Raw genomic sequence first — 25,224 nt, 5'->3', positions numbered from 1 at the left:
ACCATCCTGTGTTCCTTTACTTATTGTGGACCACCTATAATAAACTTACCTTTGTTGGGGTGGGGGGTAGAGGATGAACTTGGGTCCCATCGCAGACCACCAATGGGATTTTTGTTTTGTTTGGGGAGAGAATGTTTTGGGAATTTTCACCTTTCTGTCATTTGACAGCCTGACTTCACAAATAACTTGTTTATTATGTCAGTGATATTTATCCTGGCTGCAATGTTGAGGACCACCCATACAAACCCACAGTCTGCAGGTTGAGAACTGAGTGGCGCAGTCTAACGTTGTCAAAATTAGACAGAGAAATAGGAAATGTGCAAGATGAGGAAAAAAGCCGAATTTGTGGATAAACGACTGAACTCAATACGAGCCAACCCAGACAGAAAAGTTGCTCTTCAAGCTCGTATAATGGAATCGTTAGAACAATGCGGGAGGCTGAAGAAAAAGTTCTAGTGGGAGGAAGAATTACAGTGACAGAAGACTGAAGACTTCCCATCTACATTTGGTTACTTCAACATTGAAGAGATCACATATCAAATAGTAAATGTAGAAGGAAGTGCTGTTTCACCCGAAAGGTCTGTTTGGGCCCCTGATATAATGTTGCTGAATGGTGAGAATTTATGCTAAGCTCTTTACCTAAGGGCTTTGGTTCTGTAACTCCAGATATTTGGCACATCGACAAAGTGGAGATCCAACTTTCCTAATCCTTGCATTGTCAAAATCAGAGCAGGAACACTTCACTGGTTAATATTTTGTAAGCTGCTGGAAAACGTTTTTGTCTGGACAGGACACACTTTCTTTTCATTTTCACCAAGTATCAACTATTCAATGGATAAGGGCGGCACAGTTAACACAACGCTGTTACAGCGCCAGTGACCAGTACTGGGGTTTGAATCCAGTGCTGTCTGTAAGGAGTTTGTACATGCTCCCCACAACTGCATGGGTTTCCTCTGGGTGCTCCCACCGTTCAAAAGAAACCGGGGGTTGTAGGTCAATTGGGTGTATTTGGGCAGCATGGACTTGAAGACTGAAAGGGCCTGTTACCGTGGTGAATGTCTAATTTTTTTAAAAATTAAAAATAAAAGAAAATTTCAAAATGTAAAATATTTAAAACATTTAAAAAATGTAAATTTAAACAAGCTACATAATCTGATATTTACAAGTGGTCTTCTCACACCTGGAACTCTAACTAATAACTCAAAATGATCAGAAATTAAAATAGCAGCCAGAGATAAAGATACCAAAATAACAAAATCCAATTTTTTAAGGTGAGCAATATTTTTTAAAAATCATAATTTTAGTGAAAATATCTTGTCAATATTTATGAAGTATGTGATCACTCAGTAAATAAAGGAATTTGTATTGTACTCAAAAATATTGTTTAAGAAAATACAGATACTATTAAGGCAGAATACAGGTACTATTGAGACTCCAGACACTGTTGGCCAACTTCCCTTGTTGTTTTTCTCTTTTCCAGGAAGGACCAGCAGAGAGTGAAGTGGATCAACCGGAGTTCATTAAAACTACCTGGATGATCTTGGATAACATTAGTCATTCAGATCTCTGCTGCCTGTATCCCATCAAGTTCTACTCAATAGCTATCCACATGCTCCCCAACAACACTGGTCCTGGTTAAGCAACATGACTATATTCAAAAAAACTTAATTTTCAAATAGCGCCATCATCTCATCCTTCCCTATCTCTTTACAACCATCATTCTTACCAAGATTTATGCATTTCCCCCAGTTTTGGCCTTTTGATCATTCCCACACAAGTAATGACAGAAATGTCAAGCTCCCTCTCTAAACACTTTTCCAACCCTCTGAATCTCCACCTCCAAGACACTCCTCAAAAAAAGTTGCTTCTTCCAATAAGCATTTGGACACATGCACAATCTGCGAGACGAACTCAGCTGGCTGAGCAACACCAGTGGGGCAAAACATTTAGAACAAGAACCCCTCATCGAGATCCAGGAAGTGCGTCTTGCTAAAGGGTTCCAACCAAAAAATATTGAGCATTCTTCTTCTCCCACTGACGCTGCTCTTCCCCAGCAGATTGTGCTTTGCTCCAGATTCCAGCATCTGGAGAATCTCATGAATGCAAAACAAAATAAAATCCTTTGCCATGAAGCAGCACAGGGGATTTCTTTCTGGCGGCCTGGCTAACATCACTCAAATCAAGGTCAAATTATTGGATCTTGCTGAGCAGAGATTAATGGTCAAGACTGCACTGCAATAGCAAGGACCCTTTCCATCCAGCACATAGTATCTTTGACCAACTACCATCAAGAAGGAGGGTGCAGGAGCATCACAAATCAGATCAGGCTGGGTGATAGCTTCTTCCCCCTTACCACGGAATCCCCTTTCACTACAGCTCACTACTTCTCTCTTCACTTCTTAGCCACAGAACCAAACTCCATGCCAGAGACCTGATCGCCGTGGCTTGTGCCTATGAGATTGATGAATAGTATCCTATAACCAAGTAAATCATTCCAAAATATTTTAAATTGGATATCTTTATGTATATATGTACACCATGGTCCAGAGAAATTTTTAATGGTGCATCATTGACTGGAAAGAGCTTTGGGTTCTCACAGAGGCCAGGAAAATGTATATGTAACACAAGTTTCTCTTTCTAATGATCTTTTGTGAACTAAATATTGCTGATCATTCCTTGACCGTGTTCGGATGAACGCCTTTCACTAATGACCTTTAGAACTATTTGCTCATTTGTTCAAATCAAAGCAAGGTATCAGATTAGATATGAAAGGCAACATGACAACACACTTCTATCAGACTTTGACTGCTTGATCAACAAGGGTGAAGCTCCTTTTGATAACTCTCTACACAAGCAGCTGCCAAAGTTCTGTTGAAAAAAGTTAAAGCTACTTTGTCCCAATACAATGGTACAGTGAAACAAGGATAACCTTTTCAACAAGTCCTTTCTTATTTTCTGAACTTCTTGTGTCTTGAATAACTCCTTCAGCCACAGCATCGGCAAGGTCTAAGGCTCCATCATCAGTGCCTGATACATTGGCCAAGGTACTGTTGCAGCTCTATGAAAATCTGGTTAGACCACATTTGAGAGTATGGTGTCCAGTTATGGTCATTCCATTACAAGAAGAATGTGGAGGGTTCATAGAGGGTGCAGAGGCGATTTGCCAGGATGTTGCTTGGTTTGGAGAAAATGTCTTTTGAAGTAAAGCTGACAGTGCTAGGACTTTTCTCTTTAGAGGAGAGGTGAATTAATAGAGGTATACAAGATTATGACAGGATTAGATAGAGTGGACAGTCAGTACTTTTTTCCCCTCAGGGCGACAATATTAAATACCAGAGGACAACTGTCTAATGTGAGTGAAGGTAAATTTAGGGGAGGCGTCAGATTTAAGTTTTCTTTCCCACACAGAGACTAATCCTCACGAGGGGTTTACAAACTGGGACTGCTCGGAATCCATGTATCCTGCCCGTGTAGTGGGCCCCTGCAACCCGTACACTCTGGAACCAAAACTGCCTGGTCAAATGGCGAACAGAAGCCACTCCCGCCCCTTTGGTGACATGTCATGCATTCACCGCGTCGCAGGAGGCCCTGCAGGGAATCCCGTTTCCTGTGTTGGCCTCCAAAAGGTAAGTCGTCGGGGCGGGTGCAGAAGCAGGGCGGTGGGGGAGGGGCAGGCACTATTGGGGCCAGAGTGAGCACGGAGTCGGAACGCTGTCAGGGTTGGGGAGAACATTGTCAGACCAGCGGGGAACAGAGTTGAGGCAGGAGCAATGGCCGTCCTTCTTACCCATAATCCCCCATGCTGCTGGAACCACTCTACCTGGGCAGCCATGATCACTTTCAAATTGACCACCAGCAGCTACACAGTGCATGTACATGGGTCGGCAAACCACCTCAGAGGTGGTTGGTTTGCCTACCTGTGCAGTTTTTTAAAAATTCTACCCACTAATTGGCCTGTACACAGGTAGAAAACATGCCAAATTGGCAGGTTAAACTCATGTTATAATCCAATTTCTAAGCCCCTACTAATTGTGGTCTGGAGGTGATCCAATTAATCCAATTACACAATGAGGTGTTAAGTCCCAGGTCTTGAAGTGTGCTGATCTGTTTTGATGGGATGATGGTGTTAAATGCTGAATTGTAGTTGATAAAGAGCATCCTGATGAATTCATCTTTACTGTTCAGGTATTCCAGGGCTTTGTGAAGAGCCAATGAGATGGTGTCGCCTGTAGACCTGTTCCTTTATTGAAATCAAGCCCTTCTGACACAAAAGGTTTGAATACATCCATAACATCCTCACCAGGTATGGAACCTCTGTTCTCATTAAATTCAACTGTCTGAATACACGCTTCTGTTAATATCGCCTTTTCTCTTTTCTTTTTCATTATCTGAAAAGTTTGGTGATTCCAAAAACTCTAATATCCATTTGACTTGACCTACACACAAGTTTTGGTTTCAAAGCACACTCATCTGCACTTTTTACAGGATCTGACCAAGTTTGGAAAGTTCCACTTGGCCCATACTTAGTTTGGGGGGTTTAAAACATTCTCATCTGCAAACTCCTCAGAATCTGACCAAGTCTCCACTTTCAAATCTACACAGATTGACGTTGCCAAACATTTATCAAAACCCATTGCTGTTGGTTATCCACATACAAAAGCTTTGAATAGCTTGGAAAAACAATTTACTAATAAATCACAAAAACTCCAATTGTTTTAGTTCCCAAACTCCAAATATATCAAATGGCAAAGGAGGAGCCTCCACTTGTTACAAGCCCAGAGGACTCCAAAAACTAGCAGCAATAGAAATTCACAAAGACAATGACTACTTAAATAAGTGTTTTTAATTTAATCATACATAATAAGAAGAACAATATTTAACTTATTACTATTAACTTAACCCCTTTCTATTTCTAAGCCCACATGTATGTATTCAGGAAAGTTCTTTGCTTCACTGTCCAATCATTCACTTTTTACTTCTCCAAGTTCACTGGTATCAGGCAATTTTCCACACTGTGGACTGAATTTAACATTTAGGATCTTCACCAGGCTCTGAGGTTTAACTTAAATTGTTACTGGAAAGGAAGATCTTCATTGGTTTCAGAGAGAGAGAGAGAGAGAGAGAGAGAGATTCGTTGTTTGTTGGACATTCAAACTGATCTCCTTTAATCAGCCACTTCAGTGTTTTGCTGAAGAAACTTGCCCCCTCATGGGTTTTCCAAAAGATAACCTCTTCTTCCAGGTCATCACAGAGTTCTCCCCCTTATTTCAGGGGAAACACATTAACCAGCCACATCCTCTTGCAATTGACTACAAGGGTTTAGAATAGGCTAAACTCAAAAAACCATCTTCAAATGGGGTCTTGCAATAGGTCTTCAAAGTTTGGATTTTCCAACTCTAACTCCTGCTGTAAACTGACGGTGTCTCTCTCTCTTTCTGTGTTTGCAAAAACACATGAACCCCTCTTAGAATAGCAACCTTCAACCAGCAATTTACTTCTGGCACCTGTCTTAATAACCACAGATTATCAGTTCTCGAGCCTGGGCACCTGTTCAAACATGTTGTTCCTTTAAAGTCCATTTGAATTTACAAGTCAGTCCCATTAACATCTATTTGTGGAGTCTTCCTAGTGTTACAGAGTTCTGTGTTGTGTAGGGCTAGATGTTGTGTGGTTTTATGTTTGCCTTAGAGAGCTAAGGTGAAGGTGGACTGCTGAGCGAGTGGGAGACGGACTGGGCATGTGCAGAAAATTATCTAAACATTTCTGGACTTGGACGATAAACCACCACTGGGGGTGCTGTGGAGTGGAAGGAGGCCCAGAGCATGAGTCCTGGTCTGCAGAACAGTTTAGAATGTTGGGATTTCATAAAGGAGGTACATTCCGAAGACAGCCAGAAGGATCCGGACAAAGCCAGTGGTTCCTCTCTCTGCAAGCAACACAAGAAGACAACTTCGAATTTTGTGCTCTCTCTCTCAAAGATCTTTTGGTTTCAGTTTACCAAACAAATTTTGTTTATGATCTTTACTTCGGTTGAGATAGAAGTTTTGTGAGTCTTGTGTCTAAGTTTTTATGTGGGCTGGTTGGAAGTGTAACTTAGACTTTGATTACGTATGTTATATTTAGGCTGGGGAATTTATTAGTTTTACACTGTTATAGAAATTTGCATAGTAACCAGTGGGCATTGTTATAAAAGAGGAGTTCTTTGAATACTTCTTTGAGTAGAACTTTAAATTAAAATTTGAAGGTGAATTTTTTGTTAATAAAGTAATTGCTCGTCTTTACCCCTGTGTAATATGCCTTCTTTGTGGTTGCTGGTTTGATCTTGTAACAATAGGCACCCTTAATGTTTCTGTAAAGTCAATGCCAGACATGGCATCCACACTTAGCATAGCTCTTGTGAAAAGTTAATGTTTCTTGTGGAATGTGATACTTAAACCCCCACAATCTAACCTTGCCCCGTAAGATACATTTTATTCCATAATTGTATTAACTTATTCCGTAACACTATTGGAATTGGAACATATCCATGTCACTGCTCAGTCAGCTGATATACTTCCACACCAGCTTTTCAAAACACTTCATCACTGATGATGTAAGTGCTACTGGCCAATAGTCATTAAGGCAGTTTACTACACTCTTCTTGGGCACCAGTATGATTGATGCAGGTGGGTACCACATCCTGCTGAAGATATCCAGGAATACATTGTTAAGTGGTCAGGTACTCCAACCTGACCAGATGCTTTCCTCAGATTCATTCTCCTGAAGACAGCACATGCACATCATCCTCAGATACAGTCAGGATGGGATCACCAGAGGACGTAGGGGTGAGGAGGGGTGGTTCTTCGCTGTTACTGTCATCAAATCATAGAAGCTTTGCCATCTGCTACTTCATCACATTTAGTTTTGTAGCAGGTTATGGCATTTAGGCCCTGCCATAGATGTCGGGTGTCCCTTGTTTCCATTTCATCCAGAATCTCCACCTGGGTGATAGCTTTTTGCAGGTCATACCTGCTCTTTCTATATTGATCTGGATCTCCGGACTTAAATGCCTGTGATTTCAGCAGGTTCCAGTTTTCATTGTTCATCGAAGGAATCTGGTTGGGGAAAACCTTAAACGATTTGGGGGAGACTCACTGATCGACAGCTGTTTTCATAAAGTCTGTAATCATTCAGAGTCCACTGACTCGAGGAAGTCCTGCAACCCCATAATCTTCAAAGAACACTCTGCAGCCAGGCTGAATCTGAGGAAAGGACAATAGAGTTGATGATCTGTCACATCTGCTGAGTGTTTCAAGGATCTTCTAACCCATCTTCGATCCATGACTATCTTCTGCATTGTACATTGTGGATTTGGTTTACATAGGTTGGTATAATTTCATGGGCCAAAGGGCTTGTACAGTGCAGTCATTTTCTAAAGTCCGACAGTGCAACCAGAAAGTGGAAAAAGTTTATACATACATACATACATATGCATATATACACACATATATACATTTGTTTTTTGAAGAACAGGGTTTCAAGTGCAAAAGTGATGAGGAGATGTGTGTGTTTAAAAGAAGGAAACTAAGAAAGGAAGCCAAGAACGATTAAATTACTGGACATAATGCATCAAAGATGGAAACAAAAATACTGTTGCAAATGGGAACTTCAGAATTATCTGAAAGAGAGGAATTCTTTTTTGAGCCCAGAGGAAAATGCTGCAGATGGAAGAATTTGAAATAAAGTTAGAAGATCCTTGAAACACACAGCAGATGAGACAGATCATCAACTCTATTGTCCATTCCCCAGATTCAGCCGAGCTGCAGAGTGTTCTCTGAATATTATGGAGTCTGAAAGTTACGCCAGAGAGGTAAGAGGAAGTACTCTTCCTTGAGCAGTCACTGGGTGAAGAGAAGATACCAAGGTTGAAAGGTAAACAAGTCAACAGAAGGAGAAATTGGAGAAGTTGATATTGAGGCAGTCTCTTTATAGACTGCCAAGACAGGATGTTATTGGCAGGTGGCCTCAAACTGGCAGTGTGTGAGGCCAAGGACAGATACATCAGTGCGGTAATGGAGTGTGGAATGAAAATGGTTGGCCACTGGGAGCCCCTTGCTGTTTTGGGGACAGGGGGAACACTTTGATCCTCTGCATTTTCCACCACCTAAGTGGGAGCTCACCACCAGACACATCTTCCCGTCTCTGCACTCAGTAGGGATTGCTCCTCTGCAACTCCCTCATCCACTCCCACCAGTTCCCCCCTTGCTACACTTTCCAGTGACTACAAGAAGTGCTACATTTGTACCTACTCCCTTATCAGTATTTGGCGCCACAAAATGTCCATCCAATTGAACCCACACTTGAACTGTGAATCTCTAGGTGCCATTTATTCCATCCCCATGTTCTAACCTAACATTAAGGTTCTACTTCCAAACTAAGTGCAGGTAGGCACCCTACCAACACTCCCTTCTCCACTGTGGAGGAGTTTGCATTGCTTGCAGTGAATGAGTGTTTAAAATTTAAAGCAGTAGAAATGGATAGCTGGTGCATTGGGAAGGAGAATTTGGGGCAGAGGACGAAAAGCAGGGCAGAGATTCATGGGAAAAGTAGCAACTCCTCTGCGTGTATGGGAAGGTTCTTTGGGAAGGGCTTGAACTTTGTGCTGGGCGAATGGAATGGTGAAGACGTACAAGAGGTTGATTTGGATCAGCAAGAGGGGAGAGGAGATAAAAATGTGTTTTGTGTTGGCGTCAACAAGGTAACTACTTCTCCAGTTTCCATGAGAACTCCCTCCATCTTCTTTTGCATGTGTTCATTCTCCCTCCAAAATTAATTCTCTCCTTTCCTCATATCCAATTAACTCCTTTTGACTGCTGGTCTGTACTCCTCCCCCTCCCATTCTTCCCCCTTTCTTTCCCCAAGCTTGTATTTTTTTTCACTCATGCCTTGAAGAAAGGGCTCAGGCACAAAATGACGGTAATATATCTTTACCTCCTATGGACGCTGCAAGACCAGCTGAGTTCCTCCAGCATTTCTGGGTTTTGACTATAATCACAGCATTGCAGACTTTCCTGTTTCGTTCCATCTACTTTGTTAAACTTAGCATAGTGTGGTTCCCAAATACATTGTATTACCTGCCACATCGGGGTGATCTTACAGAGACCACTCTCAAAGTTTTACAGAATAGAAACAGGCCCTTCAGCCCAAATAGTCCATGCTGATCACATTGTCTCCTCAAGTGGTCACATTTGCCTACACTTGGCCCATAACTCTTTGAACCTTCCCTATCCATGTACCTGCACAAATGTCTTTTAAACACTGCCTCTGCACCCATCTCCACCATTTCCTCAGGCTTACCAACCTCTGTGAAAAAGGTGCCCCTTCGATCCCATTTAATATTTTTTCCCCTCTCACCTGGTCTCCCCTGGAAAAAAAGACTAGCTACTTACATTTTCTCCTGAGTAAAACACAAAAGCCTGCAAAAACCATGGTTGAAGCATAATCACCACGCCGGATAAGCGCAGCAGGTCAAACAGTGTACTTTATTTAGTCAAGATACATAACCAATGTTTCTGGCTTGAGCTGGGTTGTATGTTTTTAAAAGAGAGAGATTGTGGAGGGGGGGGGGGGGGGGTGGGTGGTTAGTGTAGGTCACTTCACAAACAGAAAAGACATCTCATTTGAAATACAAGAGCTATGAATCAGCAGACATTTTATGTCCACAATAAGTTTACAGTTTGGAGACTTCACAAGTAGGTGTTAATTGGACTGATATTGTAGAGTAAATGGACCATTGTCTTTAAAGCAACAGATTATCCAGATGGATTCCAGTGCCAACAATCTGTCTGATTGCAGTTTACTGTTCTAAGAGGGGTCATGTGGTTTTGCAAACAGAGAGAGAGAAAACATGATTTTGGGAGGGGGAGGGGAAGAGAGAGAGAGAGAGAGAGAGAGAGAGAGAGAGAGAGAGAGAGAGAGAGAGTTCCACAGTGGCTTTTGAGGCTGCAACATACCAAGCTGGCAGACTTGTTGAAAACCCCCATTTTGAAGACAGGTTGTGAGTTCTGAGTTCAGCCTGTTGAAAACCCTTGTAGTCCTTTCGAGAGGAAATGGCTGGCTAGAGCGTTTCTCCTGAAATAAGGGAAAAAAGATAAACTCTGTGGTAACCTGAAAGAAGAGGTTATCATTTGGAAAACCCATGATGGGGCAAGTTTCTTCGACAAGACACTGAAGTGGCTGATTGGAGGGAATCAGTCTGTGTGTGTATCCAACAAACAGTGTGCGTTAGCAACAAATCTCTCTCTGAAACTATGAAAAACCTTCCTGAGCAGTAACCATTTCCTTTAAGCAACAGAGCCTGGTGAAAATTCATAAATGTTCAATTCTGTGCCCATTATAAGAACTGCCTGAGAAGTGAATGATTGGACTATTAAAGCAAAGAACTTTCCTGAACATATACACATTACATACACATACACTTAGGGGGTTAAGTTGATAGTAACAAGTTAAAGTTTGATCCTGTTTTTATGTTTAAAGAAAATTAAAAGCAACTTTTGTTTAAGTAACCATTTGTCTTCGTGAATTTCTTTTGTTGCTGTGTTTTGGGGACCTTTGGGCTCGTAACATCAGGATGAAAAAGTCAAATCCTAAGGCGTGTTTAAAGGTGAGGAGGAATGTTTAAAGAAAAGGTACTAAGCAAATAAAACATTTTTATTACCTTTTTTTAAAAATGGAAAGTGGTGGGTGCCTGGTACAGGCTACCAAGAGTAATGGTAGAAGCAGATATAGTAGTATAATTTAAGAGACTTGTAGATAAACACAGATCATAGAAGGATATGGATCGTGTGCAAGCAGAGTGTAGTTTAATTTTAGCATCCTTTTCAATACAGACACGTGGACCAAAGAGCTTGTTCCTGTACAGTTTGATGTTCCTTCTCAGCACCCACCCCCCACCCCACTCCCTCACCTTCAGTTATGAGCTGGTGTTAGTGAAAGGAGATTGATCAAAGAGTACTCACAAAAGATTGTGAAGGAAGATTACTTACTGCTGGTGTGTAGAAATATTCTATTGCAAAGGTTTCTTACCCCCCCCCACCCCCACCCCCATTCTTCACTTTGGAAGATAATATATTAAGTTCATACCAGTCTGATGACGTAGGATACATAAAAGGTCAAATTTCCATCTACAATTCTCTGCTGAACAGATTCCCTTAACTTAATTGCTTGATGAGGACCAAGGCCAGGTGCTCCTCCCTTGACAGGAAGGCAACACTGGATGGAATGTTACTTCAGTGTAGGCTGCTCTTCCCAAGCTCCATCCATAATGAAGTTTGACTGGAGAAGTGGCAGAACTTGGGAGGATGCTGGTTTTCCCATGGTTGGCATAGCAGTTAGCACAATACCTTTACAGCACCAGTGATCAGGACCGTACCTGGGTTAGAATCCCATGCTGTCTGTAAGGAGTTTGTATATTCTCCCAGTGTCTACGTGAGTTTTCTCTGGGAGCTCTGGTTTCCTCCCACCTTTCAAAAACATACCAGACTGTAGAATAATGGAGTGTAATTTGGGCAGCATGGATTTGTTGGGCCGAATTGCTGTATGTCTAATTTTTTTTAAATTAGAAGAGCATGACTACATGCAGTGGGGTGTGTGGGGGGAGGGTTGTTGGTGGAAGAGAGAAACCCAAAACTTAATGAATATCTTTTGTCTTTGTTGACTACTAACTGCAGCTGTGAAATAAACTGTCTGTGACCTGTTAGCATGCTCAGAGTGACTGAGATTCACCAAACACAAGATTGAACCCAATGATACATCAGCCTAGTTTTTAAATAAACACATGATCATGGTAGGAACTGACATATCACCAGAATTACTAAACTCTTTAAACATTTCAATATTTCCATGATGTTCTTACAGCAAAGCCTTTATTTATTTTCCTACTTCCAAAGATTTGAAAGTACTTGGAGTTGTTCCGATCATCACTGGCGAGGTTTCTCTCAAATGAAGCATTGCAGAGTCAAGGCCTTCCAGAGCACAACAGATGCTGGGGTCAGGAATAAAATGCCAATCCAGTCTTTGAACTAAACTGTTTCATATGCAGCCTTGATGTCGAAAGCTCAAAGTGCATCAAACCAAGCACTGAAAGCTTGCCTAGGACATGCATTTAACACAACTCCAAAGTGTTTATCTGAAGTCACCAATAATTAGATTATAAAAGACAACATTGCATGCCATTGAGAACTCAACAATGCATTTCTTATCAGTTGCATGCATTAACTGGTTTGACAAGAACACCAAAAGGTGCATTCAGATCAACAGGAAGTCAGGAAAGTAAGAGAAATGAAGAAAGATCATCCATTGGAAATTATTGTTTTTCTCTCTCTCTGTATTGAGCATTTGAACAATTTTGTTATTATTTCAGATTTCAATCATCAACGGTATTTTGCTTTCTTATTCGACTGCTGTTCACAGCAAGCTCAAAGTGAATGAGTGTAATGTTGAGCTGAGACCGCTCTTCAGTCTTTGTACTGAAAACAATGCTGGTGAAACTCAGCAGGTCAAACCGTGTACTTTATATAGCAAAAATAACAATACATAACTGGCGTTTTCGGTTTGAGCCCTTCATCACCACTTTGTTGAAGGGTTCAAGCCTGAAACTTTGATTATGTATCTTTATTTTTGCTATACAAAGAACATGGTTTGACCAGCTGAGTTTCACCAGTGTTGTGTTTTTACTTCAATAACAGTATCTACAGACTTTGGGGTTTTATTCCTCTATACTGAACACCACTGACTTCAATGGTTGGTGGAAGTAGAGATAAAATAAGCAATGTTTAAGTGGGCAGCCAATCAATGTCACCCAACCTTCTGTCCTTACTGAAGCTCAACAATCAGTGTTTTCCCCAACACCATTCTGATTTCTGGAGTCTGACACAATACAATCAAAATTTTAAATCTGCAGTTATAAGTAATCCAGAGGGAAGAAATGCATGATTTTTGTCCACATAAAATAACATATTACTTGCTTGCCTGCATAAATACAAATGATGAACCAAAGTGCAGTAGCCACTTCATCCACCAATGGCCCATCTGGCAGAACTAATGCAGCACCTGAATTATTAATCAAAAGGAAATATACAGTTGATGTGAGAAAGTGGAAATCAAAGCAGAATGTTCAAAATATCCATCTGATAGACAGAACCAGAGGGAAGTGGAAAAGTTAAAAGGAAGTTGGAATGATGAACAAAGAAATGGCAGATAAACTGAACATGTATTTTGTTTCACTGTGAAAGACACCAGCGACGTGCCACAAATTTGAGAGTTGAAGTATAGTCGCTCTAACTACAAAAATGCTTGGAAAGCTGAAGCTGAACCGGATGGACTGCACCCCAGGAAAGAGGTAGCTGAAGAGATTATGGAGGCATCAGTCATGATCTGTTAAGAACTGTTAGTGTCAGGAATGGTTCCAGAGGACTGAAAAATTGCAAGAGTCACTCCACTCTTTGAAAAGGGAGAGAAGGTAAAGAGAGGAAACTATAGGCTGGTTAGCCAGATTTTAGTATTTCATTAGTTTTTAGTCTCCATTACTAAGGATTGGAGCACTTAGAAGCACAAAATAAAACAGGCCACAGTCACCATGGAGACTGGCTCATGCGGATCAGGTATCAAGATTCAAGAGGATGCTGATGTTAAGAAGGGTTCCCGAAGTTCCTCAGGGCTTCCTGATCATTAGATTTGGATCTGGAGCTCAGGTTGCCAATGGATCAAGCAAGAGTCTGTGCGGCTGCAGGAGTATTGGAGACAAATCCACAGACTGACTCTGAAGGGTTTCTCTTTTGCTTCTTTCTCTCTTACTGTAAGGGGCGCCAGGAGACACTAATAGTTACCCTTTGCCTTACGGTGGGCAGAACCAATTTCATGTAATAGTACATGTTATGTACTATTACATGTTAATAAAGGATGCTTGAATCTTGCCTTCCCTCAGGGAAGACCTGGCCTGACAAATTTATTGGTATTCTTTGACAAAATAACAAGTAGGACAGATGGACAAGGGAGAGTAATTAAATGTTTACTTGGATCACCAGAAGGCCTTTGACAAGGTACCGCAGATGAGGTTGCTTAACAAGATAAGAGCTCGTGGTATTACAGGAAAGGTACTAGTGTGGAGAAAAGATTAGTTGACTGACAGAAGCCAAAGACTGGGTGGCTATCAATGACTAGTGGTGTTCCACAGGGATTGTATCAGGACTGCTGCTTTTCATGTGATATATTGAGGATTTGAATGATGAAATTGACGGCCTTGTGGCTAAGTTTGCAGATCATGCAAAAATAGGTATGTGTGGTGGTGGTGGTGGTGGTGGTGGTGGGGGGGGGGGGGGGGGCGGGTAGTGTTGAGGAAGCAGAGAGTTTTCAGAGGGACTTTGATAAGGTTGGGAGAATGGATAAAGTAGTGGCAGATGCAATACAGTGCAGGGCAGTGTCTGACTTTGGTAGAAGGAACAAAAGAAATCAACCATCTTCTAAATAGGGAGAGAATTCAAAATACAGACTCAGAAATCCTAGTGTGGGATTCCCTTTAACTTGCAGGTTGAGTCAGGAGTAACAAATGCATTGATTTCAAGGTCCAGAATATAAAAGCAAATATGTAATGTTGAGGCTTTCTAAAATATTGGCCAGACTACATTTGTAAGCAGTTTTGGGCTCCGTATCGAAAGTAGAATGTGCTGGCACTGGAGAGAGTCACGAGGATATTTGCAAGAATGACATTGGGGATGAAAGGATTAATGTATGAGGAACTTTTGATTTCCCTGCCCCTGTACTTGCTAGAGTTTAGAAGGATGAAGGGATATCTCATTAAAACATAACAATTATTGAAAAGGCTGGATGGAGTGGACATAGAGAAGACAGTTACATTCGTGGGAGAGTCTTGGAGCAGAGATGAGAAGTTTCTTCAGCCGGAGGATTGTGAATCTGTGGAATTTGTTTAATAGATTTGTAGCAGAGGCTGAAAGATTCTTGATAAGGGTGTCAACACTTACAGAGAAAAGGCAGGAAAATGGGATTGAGAGGAAAAATATATTAGTCATGATTCAAAAGCAGAGCAGACTCAATGGGCTGAATCAGCTCCTTCATCTTGTGGTTAGTGCTACAGGTTGATGGCCTTGCATCAGAACAAAAATTCTTAGAAATCAAACACGTTTCAAGTTGCATGGAAGTGCAGAGAGAACAAAAAGGGACTCAACGAGAGGAGTAAAACTTGAAATTCTGCAGAAACCCTGAATGAAGCAAAAACAATGCAGGTGAAACAGTGTACTTTATCTTCTTTGGCTTGGCTTCGCGGACGAAGATTTATGGAGGGGGTAAAAAGTCCACGTCAGCTGCAGGCTCTATAAAGTGTACTTTATAGAGCAAAGATAAAGATACAGAAGCAATGTCTCGGGCTTGAATCCTTCATCAAGATGTGAGCAAAATATAGACATGTGCCTGAAAAATGGTGGTGGGGAGGGACAGGGGGAGGAACACATTCCCACTAACAGGAGATAATAAGTGGATAAGGGAGGGAGGGCACATCGACAAACAGGAGGAGAGGGGATGGCTCGGTGAATGGAGAGGAAAGGAGGTGGAGAGCTGGAGGAAAGAAGACAGAAAGATGGGGAAAGGAGGGAGAACGGGGAGTAGGCTAGCAGGCACTGGAGAAGTTGACATTAATGTCATTCATTTGGAAAGTGCTCAGGTGGAAAATTAGGTGCTGCTCCTCCAATTTACGAGTGGCCTTGGTTTGACAATACATGAGGCATGAATAGACATGTCCAGTATAGGAGTGGGGCACAGAGTTGAAATGGCTGGCCACTGGGAGATTCCAGTCACTGATGCAGACAGAGCGAAAGTGCTCAGTGAAGCGATCACTCAGTTTGTGTCCGGACTCTCCAAAAGGCCAAAATGGGAGCACTGGACGCAGTAGATGAAGCACATACAAAAGTGTTGCTTCACTTGGGAGGACTGTTTGGGGTCTCGAATGGTGATGAGGGAGGTGGTGTGGGCCAAGTGTGGCATTTCCTGCGGTTGCAGGGGAAGGTGCCAAGGGGGCGATTAGAGGAAATGGATAAGTGGACGAGGGAGTCCGGAGGGAGTGGTCCCTAAGATAGGGACTTAACACTCGATTAAATATTTTTGTATAAAACCAACTCTGCTTTTCTTTCTCAAAGCAGTCTAACCTGCTGGAATGTAATAGTAGCATAATTAGAGTTTTACATCACAGAAACAAGCCCTTCAGCCCAACTTGTCCATGCTAACCCAGCTGTCTACATTTTTAAAGTTTATTTACAACACAGTAGAAGCCGATTCTGGCCATTTTTAAATTCACACCACTCAATTACACCCAAATTAACCTACAACCCTGTATATTTTGGAGGGTGGATAAAACGAGAGCACCTGGGGAAAAACCCATGCAGACACAGGAGATCATGCAAACTCCCTACAGACAGGGATTTGAACAGGGGTCGCTGGTGCTGTAATAGAATTGTGCTATCCGCTACACTAACTGTGCCGCCTACTACGCTAGCTAATCCATGCATGGAAAGGAAACGTTTCCTTTCCATGTACCTGTCTAAATATCTTTTGAACTTTAGAATTGCCCCGACTTCTACCAATTCCTCTGGTAGCTTGTTCATTTACCCACCACCCTCTGTTTGAAGGGGCCCCTCGGGGCCTTTTTAAAATCTTTCCCCTCTCACCTTGAATCGATTCGTTCAGCGCCAATTCATCACAAGTGCAGCAGGGAAGAAATTGGAAGTTTATTTGCTGTCATCTCGACCAGTATGCATTTATAGGTACAACAATGTCCGTACCATTTCCTGTTTATAGCTTTTTTTTCATCCAATGAATAGGATTTATTTTCTTCTGTTGAGTCAGGCAGACAGTCAATCCCAACTAACATTGAATGTATAAATTTGAGTAACAATGAGAACATTCAGTGCACCAGGATTGTACTTGCATATTATCAAGTTGGTGGTTGTCATTCATAAGCTCTTTCCCAACCATACTTGGTCTTCCCTGCTGAGAAAGTGGCTTTGCATTCTTAAGAAGCAAATGCTGGAATCCAAGACATTGCAAACAACTCCTCTAATGCTATGATAGAGAGGGATGCAGGATATTGAGGGAACATCAACAATTGTTAAGTATAGTCATTCCCCGACATACGTCTGAGTTCCATTCTTGAAATGGACGCAAGTTGGACGCAAGTTGCGATCAGTCCCCACACTGATCCCACTGCCCCACACCCTCCCAACAGCCCACTGTACCTATACAGCATTCTTTTATCCTGAGAACTCAGAGAGATGCTGTGATGTACACAATGACAGGATATGGTCTGACAGTCACTATCATATGGATGTAGCCATTAGCACTGGTGGACATACGACCAAGTGTAACTTTCATATTTACATATATTTTTAATTTATTTTTAAAAATGTATGCAGTTTTTTTTGGTCATATGTACAGATGGCCATAAGTCACATAGGTTGTAAGTAGGGGAGAGGGCTCTACATACAAACAAAAGCTGCAGTGACTTAATACTCTAGACAACGAATATTTTGCTTCCTAAACACTTTTGGGTGTATTTTATGGATTTTGGACTGCTAATCATGAAAATTCACCATTTCTTTTTCAGTTATAACCTATTTTTTGGGATTTTCTGTCATATTTTAAGTCTAAGCATACATATCAACAGGATATTGGAAATTAATTTCCTGCACTCGCATTTCTTCCCTGCTGATCTTGGTGCAGTCAGTGAAGAACAGGGTGAAAGGTTTCACCAGGACATTTTGACCGTGGAAAAGCAGTATCAGGGCAATTGGAATCCATCAACGCTGGCTGACTATTGTTGGACACTGACATGAGAGGTATCAGAAGCTGAGTACAAATGAAAATTAGCAGCAAAACATTTTTAGGTCAGCTGAAATACTGCCAAGATGTCAGTATTATTATGAAATTCAATAAAAGTTTATTTAATGTTTCCCCAACTTCCTAGATGATACAGCAAATCTGAAATTATCTTTGTGTTCAGCTTGAAGTTGTCTATCATAATCCCCAATTTTGTTTTTCAGGAAGCAAACCTTGTGGAAAAAACATTTGTTGTCCAGTGATATTTGACCAAGGTGGAATAAAATGTTCCATCACGCAAAGTAAGAAAACGCTGGATAAATAAGGCACACATTTGTAAGAATGTACTGCCAAACACACATTTACAAATGGCACCTCAGTCAAGGAAAGCTCTGGTCTTGAGAGTCTCAAACTGTCAAAGTTGCTCGAGTCAATGAGATCAACGTTGGTTACAGCAGTTGGGAATGAAAGACCCACCAAGATACTATTTTCAAATCAGATCAGACAGGAAAATGACACTTTCCTTTTAACCTAACAAATCGGCAGCATTATCAAAATACAAAACTCACTGTGGAGGCAGCTGTCCTTGTGATCTAAAGTTTCCTGTTAGGGGGAAGTAGTAGTGAAGAAATCACAACCATTTCATGCCAGTTTGTCTTTCAGCAGATCAGGCCACATAGTGTTAAAGCCCTTATGCAATGATTCTGTTTGTCACATCAATGGATACGCAAACTCTCATAGAAAATGCACCGTCTAGTGATGTCACACCAATACAAAATTGGCAACTATTTCAGATCTAGTGCTATAAAGTAATCCCTTCCTGAAGTCATCAATAGAACTGGTTATACACATTACTCAAGATGTAAACACGCTGCTGGAGGAATTTGGCAGGGGCAAAAAATTGCTGTCATTATTCATACAGATCATCAAAAAGAGTGTAAACTATTTTTAAAAGGTGGTTTACAGGAATAGATAGCTTGCTTAAAAGAAAAGTCACAAATGTCTGGCTTGTCAAACAACCATGATGCATAAATGCACCAAATTAATGTAAATGTCACGGTTATCAATGGGGAAATGTTAGTGTAGATCCTTCATTATCTGAACGGTGATGATCATTTCCTTGCTGTTATTCATGATTTCATCGAAATTGCCATTTCCAGCATTCCAAAGTCTGATCACATTTATTTTTTGGCATTTAGGACAGAGAATTCCTCCAGTTCTTTGAGATGTCTGCTGTATTCATGATGCCAGGGTAAACATAATCTCATTCATTGAGTTCACAGCAGGACCAGATCTCAGAAGCAGGCTGCAGTTCAACATGTCTCATCTGCATTTCATTCCATATCCCTTAAAACCAGCCGTTCAGCTTGTGCTTGGGACCATTGTTGTTTGTCATCTGCATCAATGATCTGGATGATAATGTGGTAAATTGGATCAGCAAGTTTGTAGATGAAGCTAAGATTGGAGGTGTTGTGGCAGAAAGTTTTCAAAGCTTGCAGAGGGATCTGGACCAGCTGGAAAAACAGGATGAAAAATGGAAGATGGAATTTAATGCAGACAAGTGTGAGGTGCTGCATTTTGGAAGGACATACATGATAAATGGTAGGGCTCTGAGAAGTGCAGTAGAATAAAGGGACCTGGGAATATTAATGCATAATTCTTTTATTCTTCTTTATTTTCCTCAATTTTTTTTGCTGGTTGCTTGAATTCCGGATACCAAGGATTTCACTGTACCCACCACACTCTGTAATGTTTCCCTTCTATCCTTTAAATCTATGCCCTTTTTAAAAATTTCCCTATTCTGGCTTCTACCCCTGCCGGTTCGTTGTCCTGGGAGTCGCTTTAATGATCTCTATCCGCGTCTGCTGCCGCACGATGTGCCGGCCCGATCTCAATTGTGGACCACCACACTACCTATTATTTTATAAACCTATAAGGCCTACATTTAGCCTCCTACGCTCCAGGGAGAAAAGTCCCAGCCTATCCAATTCAAGCCTACCAGTTCCTGTAACATTTTTGTGAATCTTTCATGCACCCTTTCCAGCTTAATGACATCTTTCCTTTTGAGGGGGGTAACTAAAAATGTGCACGCTACTCCAAGTCTTGTACAGTTGTAACATGGCATGCCTGCTCCTATACACAGTCTCCTGACTGATGAAGGAAGGCAAGCGTGCCAAATACCTTCCTCGCCACCCTGTCTAATTACATCGCTATTTTCATTGAACTACGAACCCGCATCTCCTTTTCTATCTGTTCAACAACACCTTCCAGGTTCCTACCATTCACTGTGCAAGTCCTGCTCTGTCTTAACCTAACAAAATGCAACAGCTCCCACTTGTCAAAGTTAAATTTCATCTGCCATTCATTGGCATCTTTCCCAGTTCATTCAGATCTTATTGGAATCTTAGATAACCTTTTCATTGTCCACTATACAATATTCACACATTCTCATCAACTCCCCCCAACTCCCACTACTCTCCTACACATGGAGGACAATATTCAGTGGTCAATTAACCTATCAATCAGTCCATCTTGGGTTGAGGGAGGAAACCCTCATTGCCAGAGTAAGATTGTGGAAATTCCACAGCACCAAGGTCAAGTTTGAACCAAGTTCTCTGGTGTTGCAAAGCAGCAACTCAACAAGCTACTGTACTGCCTCAATGTAAACAAGAACACCAATGGAATTCATCATACACAAAATATATTATTCAAATTCTACAACACTCAAGTCTAGGCAACACAAGAGGTGGAGAGCTCAGGATTGGGCAAAAATTTAGTTTTTGATGAGAGTTGTAACATTCCAACTTTGCTGGACATAACATCCAAGGGAGAGAGTTTCAGTGTGCCATGCCTATCCAAGATTATAGAACATGTTCACTGCACGAACTGGCTGTGTTCCCTTCATTTCACACAACCTAGTTAAATGAACAAGATTGATTGCCAATTGCACAGAACCTGCTCTCAGTGACCACATCAGATAATAAGATCTAAAAATGCATGTAACCACACATGCAGAAACTCTTCTGCCACTTTGAAAACCACCATTACATGCTTCAGCACCTTAGTAATGCTGTCAATCATTTACCACATGTTTCTGCTCACTGAAGACCAGACTCTAGATCAGAAGATGGTTGGGCGTGGGGCACAGGATGTGGTAGTGGGTAGAACCTGATCTTTCACCCCTTGGCAGGGAGTTACTACTTTAAAGAAGGTCCGGGGAATCAAGTGGGTTACAGTACAGAGTCTGCAGTACTGATGGCAAGATCTTTATCAACTTGAAAATGGAAGAATAAGATAGAGTAGGGTTACTGTCAAAACAAAGGGCACTTCATGACCAGCATGGAGCAGATGAGATAAAGGGATGGTTTCTGCACTGCAATTTAAATATACCCATCTTTGGATAGCTTACATGGGTTAAATGACCTACAAAAATTATGATTCCATCTCGAGAAATGCTATTCTATTGAGGTAGATGAATGGGTAGCTCTACTTTTCATAGACATTTCAAGTATACCAAAATACATTGCACGATGGAAGTTTTTGAGAGGTTGAGCAGCCTGAGTCTGTACTTGCTGGAATTTAGAAGAATGAGAGGACTTCTTATAGAAATGTATAAAATTATGAAAAGCAGAGATAGAGTTAGGTTTGTTTCCATTGGTAGGGGAGACTACAACTTGGGGACATAGCCTCAAGATTCAGTGTAGTAGATTTACGACTGAGATTAGGAGGAACTACTTTTCCCAGTGGGTGGTGAAGCAGTGGAGTCGACCTCAGTAAATATATTTAAGACAAGGATAGATAAATTTTTACATAGTAAGGGATTATGAGAAAAAGGCAGGTTTGGTGAAAATGAGCCTATCATCAGATCAGCCATGATCCAATTCAGTGGTTCTCAACCTTTTTCTTTCCAGTCACATACCACTAAGTCCTCCCTATGCCATCGGTGTTCTGTGATTAGTAAGGGATTGCTTAAAGTGGTATGTGAGTGGGAAGGGAAGGTTGAGAATCTGAAATATTTTACTTGAGAAAAATTGTCATTGGCCCATTTACTTTGGAGTTATGAAACCGTGCACATGACAAGTTAATTAGGTACGATTAAAACAGAGGTTTTCAAACATTTCCTTTCCACCCACAAACCACCTTGACTAATCCCTTAGTAATGCAGAGCACCTATGGCATAGGGAGTACTTAAAGTGGTATGTGAGTAAAAAGAAAAAGGTTGAGAACCACTGGGCTTGATGGCCTTCTCCTGCTTCTATTTCTTATGTTCCTATTACAACAATGTAGCTACATACCTGACAGAAACCTTACTTCATTTGGTTTGACTGTTTATCAACTTTCCCATCCTATAAACCCACTTTATGCCAATCAGTGACCTGAACCAGCGTTCAGATAAAGCCTCGTTACACGAGCTTTCTCTCCAAGTGTAATCCCACTTGGATCCTGGCAAGCACAGGAGATAATGAACATAGAAGATAGACTACTGCTCCTGCTAGCCCATTCCAGGTACCTATCACTTTCTGTAAAAAAATCTGCCCTGAAAAAATTTAGACGTAACAGACCATTTTGGCCCACAGGCCCATGACACCCAATGTACACCCAATTAACCTATACCCCCTACATCTCCCTTAAACACCAATCCCACTCATGACCTTCAGTACACATCCTCTAGTATGTAATTGATTGTCAACCACAACACAATGGTCTTTCATTTGCACCCAAGACAATGGATTTCTTTAGTTTGTGTCATCATCATTTCATCCTGGGGCACAGATGTGATGGTTATGTCCCAGTCCTGCTCCCCTGACCTGGAACATCTGTGAATCAAATGTCACCCATTCGACCTGTTGAGGGAGTTCACCACCATCATCCTGGTTGCAGTGTTAGCCACAGGAGAGACTGACCACTGTGATTAACAGCCATCAGACAGCACATCCTGATGCCTTCCCGATCATTGCAGGAGACTTCAATCAGATCAATCTGAAGAAGTCTCTGACAAACTAACACCGACACGTCACATACGAAACCAGGGGAACCAACAAACTCGACCAGTGCTACACCTTGACGAAGAACGCATACCGAGCCACACCATGACCACACTTCGACAAGTCTGATCACCTGGCTGTACTTCTAGTCTGGGATACAAGCAGAAGCTAATGAAGCACCAGTGGTGAAGACAGCAAGGGTGTAGTCAAGGGAGGCAGAGGAGCGTCTGCAAGATTGCTTTGAATCAGTGAGGTGGAACATATTTAAGGGCTCATCCATAGACTTGAATGAATATACAACGTCATCAAGACCTACGTAAATGAGTGTGTGGCCATCCGCAAATATCAGGTGCTCCCCAAACAGAAGCGCTGGATGAATCAGAGAATCCATAACCTGCTTAGGGTGAGAACAATGGCGTTTAATGCCAGGGATTGAGATCTTTACAAGAAGTCCAGGTACGACCTGCGGAAAGCTATCTCCGAAGCAAAGTGGCAATTCCATAGGAAACTAGAGACAGAGATATGTACGCCAGCTATGTCAGGGAGTACAAGCCATTACAGTCTACAAAGGGAAGGCGAACACTATAGACGGCTGTGATGTTTCATTACCCAATGAGCTGAACACCTTCTAGACCCGCATTGAGAAGAACCAAACAATGCCTACTAGAATCTCTGAAAAGGTCAAGGACCCCATGATGTCTGTCACTGAGGGTGATGTCAGAACATCATTCAAGAGGATGAACCCTCGCAAGGCATCAAGCCCTGACGGTGTACCTAGCAGGGTACTGAAAATCTGTACCAACCAACTAGCCAGAGTGTTCACAGTCATTTTCAATTTCTCATTGTGGCAATCAGAGGTTCCCACCAGGTTCAATAGGGCATCAATCATTCCGGGATCCAAGAAGAGTAGCATGAATGAGCTGCCTCAATGACTACCATCCAGTAGCACTAACTTCTACTATGATGAAATACTTTGAGAGGCTGGTCAGGGTCAGAATTAATACATACCCAAGCAAAGATCTGGACTGCCTATTGTCACAATCTCTCCACTCAACCTTCAATACCTTTATTCCCTCAGTGTTTTACCCAATTCTGCAACTGGATCCTTGACTTTCTCATCAGAAGACCACAGTCAGTATGATTTGAAAACAACATCTCTTCCTCACTGACCATCAACACAGGTGCACCCCACAGATGTGTGCATAGCCCACTGCTCTACTCATTATACACCCATGACTGTGTGGCCAGGCACAATTCAAATGCTATCTACAAGTTTACTGATGACACCACAGTTGTCGGCAGAATCACAAATGTCAATGAGGAAGCGTACAGGAGGGAGATAGATCAGCTCGTTGAATGGTGCAACGACAACAACCTCCTGCACAACGTCAGCAAAACCAAGGAGATGACTGTGGACTTCAGCCCAGTCTTCATTGAGGGTTCAGAATTGGAGAGGGTCAAGAACTTCAAATTCCTGGGTGTCAACATCTCTGAGGATCTGTACTGGAGCCTCCACATTGATGCAATTACAAAGAAGGCTCTCCAGCGGCTATACTTTGTGAGTATCTGAAGCGGTTCGGTATGTCACCAAAAACTCTCGTAAACTTCTACAGGTGTACTATGAAGAACATTCTGGCTGATTGCATCACTGCCTGGCATGGAGGTGCCAAGACAAGAATAGGGTTAACTCATCATCACAGGCACCAGATTTCACTCCATCAAGGACATCTACATGAGGTGGTCTTAAAAAGTAGTCTCTATCCTCAAAGACCCCCACCACCCAGGCCTGCTCTCTTCGGGAAAAAGGTACAGGAACCTCAAGACGAGCACTCAGCAGGCACAAGGACAGCTTCTTCCCCACTGCCATCAGATTCCTGAACCAAAGACACTGCCTTAATTTCCGTGCTCGATTATAGTTTTTGTTTTTAAATAGTAATGTCGTAAGATAATATGAATGTTTGCGCTATGATGCTGCCACAAAAGACTGAATTTCATGACTTGTTCATGACAATAAATCCTGATTTTGAGATGCTACAAAAGATTAAAATTGGGGTCCAACACCAGAGGTGGTTGATTCACTGCTTCTACAATCCTGGTCCCACTAAGGTAGACTGGAATTTCGAGCCCATGCTCCTATTCCTCACCCCAATCCTTTGCAGGCTTTGATTCCATTCCTAGAAGCCAATGGAACATCGAGGCACAGAAGTCTGAGCATTCGATCATGGAGACCATCGGGGCTCCAAATTTTATGCAATTCTCCAGCCACTGAGTACAGGCTCATCAATCAAAACCAAGAATTCTGTTCAAATTTGAACACATGGAGAGCCACAATTATACCCGTCAAATGAAAATCCCTGACATTCCAGCCCCCACCCTCATC

General features: G+C 41.8%; 1 protein-coding gene and 1 long non-coding RNA gene across 15 annotated transcripts in view; one reads left to right on the top strand and one right to left on the bottom strand.

The window, feature by feature from the left end:
* The window catches only part of LOC138763998 (uncharacterized), a 67,896-nt gene extending 65,287 nt beyond the window's left edge, over positions 1–2,609 (top strand). Inside the window, exon 5 of the long non-coding RNA XR_011357943.1 lies at positions 1,481–2,609. This is a non-coding gene — a long non-coding RNA (uncharacterized lncRNA). The remainder of the gene's footprint in view (positions 1–1,480) is intronic.
* lrrc8db (leucine rich repeat containing 8 VRAC subunit Db) overlaps positions 1–25,224 on the bottom strand; it is a 105,534-nt gene that overhangs the window by 39,729 nt on the left and 40,581 nt on the right. For 4 of the 14 annotated variants that reach the window (XM_069939140.1, XM_069939139.1, XM_069939143.1 and 1 more), the window contains exon 3: positions 9,993–10,110. The exons of 8 other annotated variants lie outside the window; for them this stretch is intronic. The gene's annotated coding sequence lies outside the window, so the exon portion shown is untranslated. Of the gene's footprint in view, positions 1–4,858; positions 7,242–9,992; positions 10,111–17,957; positions 19,374–25,224 lie in introns of those variants that run through there. 2 more of the 14 variants (XR_011357939.1, XR_011357940.1) reach the window with 2 other exon arrangements.

Source organism: Narcine bancroftii, chromosome 5 (assembly GCF_036971445.1).
Source record: "Narcine bancroftii isolate sNarBan1 chromosome 5, sNarBan1.hap1, whole genome shotgun sequence".
In the NCBI taxonomy this organism is placed as follows: Eukaryota; Metazoa; Chordata; class Chondrichthyes; order Torpediniformes; family Narcinidae; genus Narcine; species Narcine bancroftii.
This window is presented reverse-complemented; position numbering and strand designations above follow the sequence as displayed.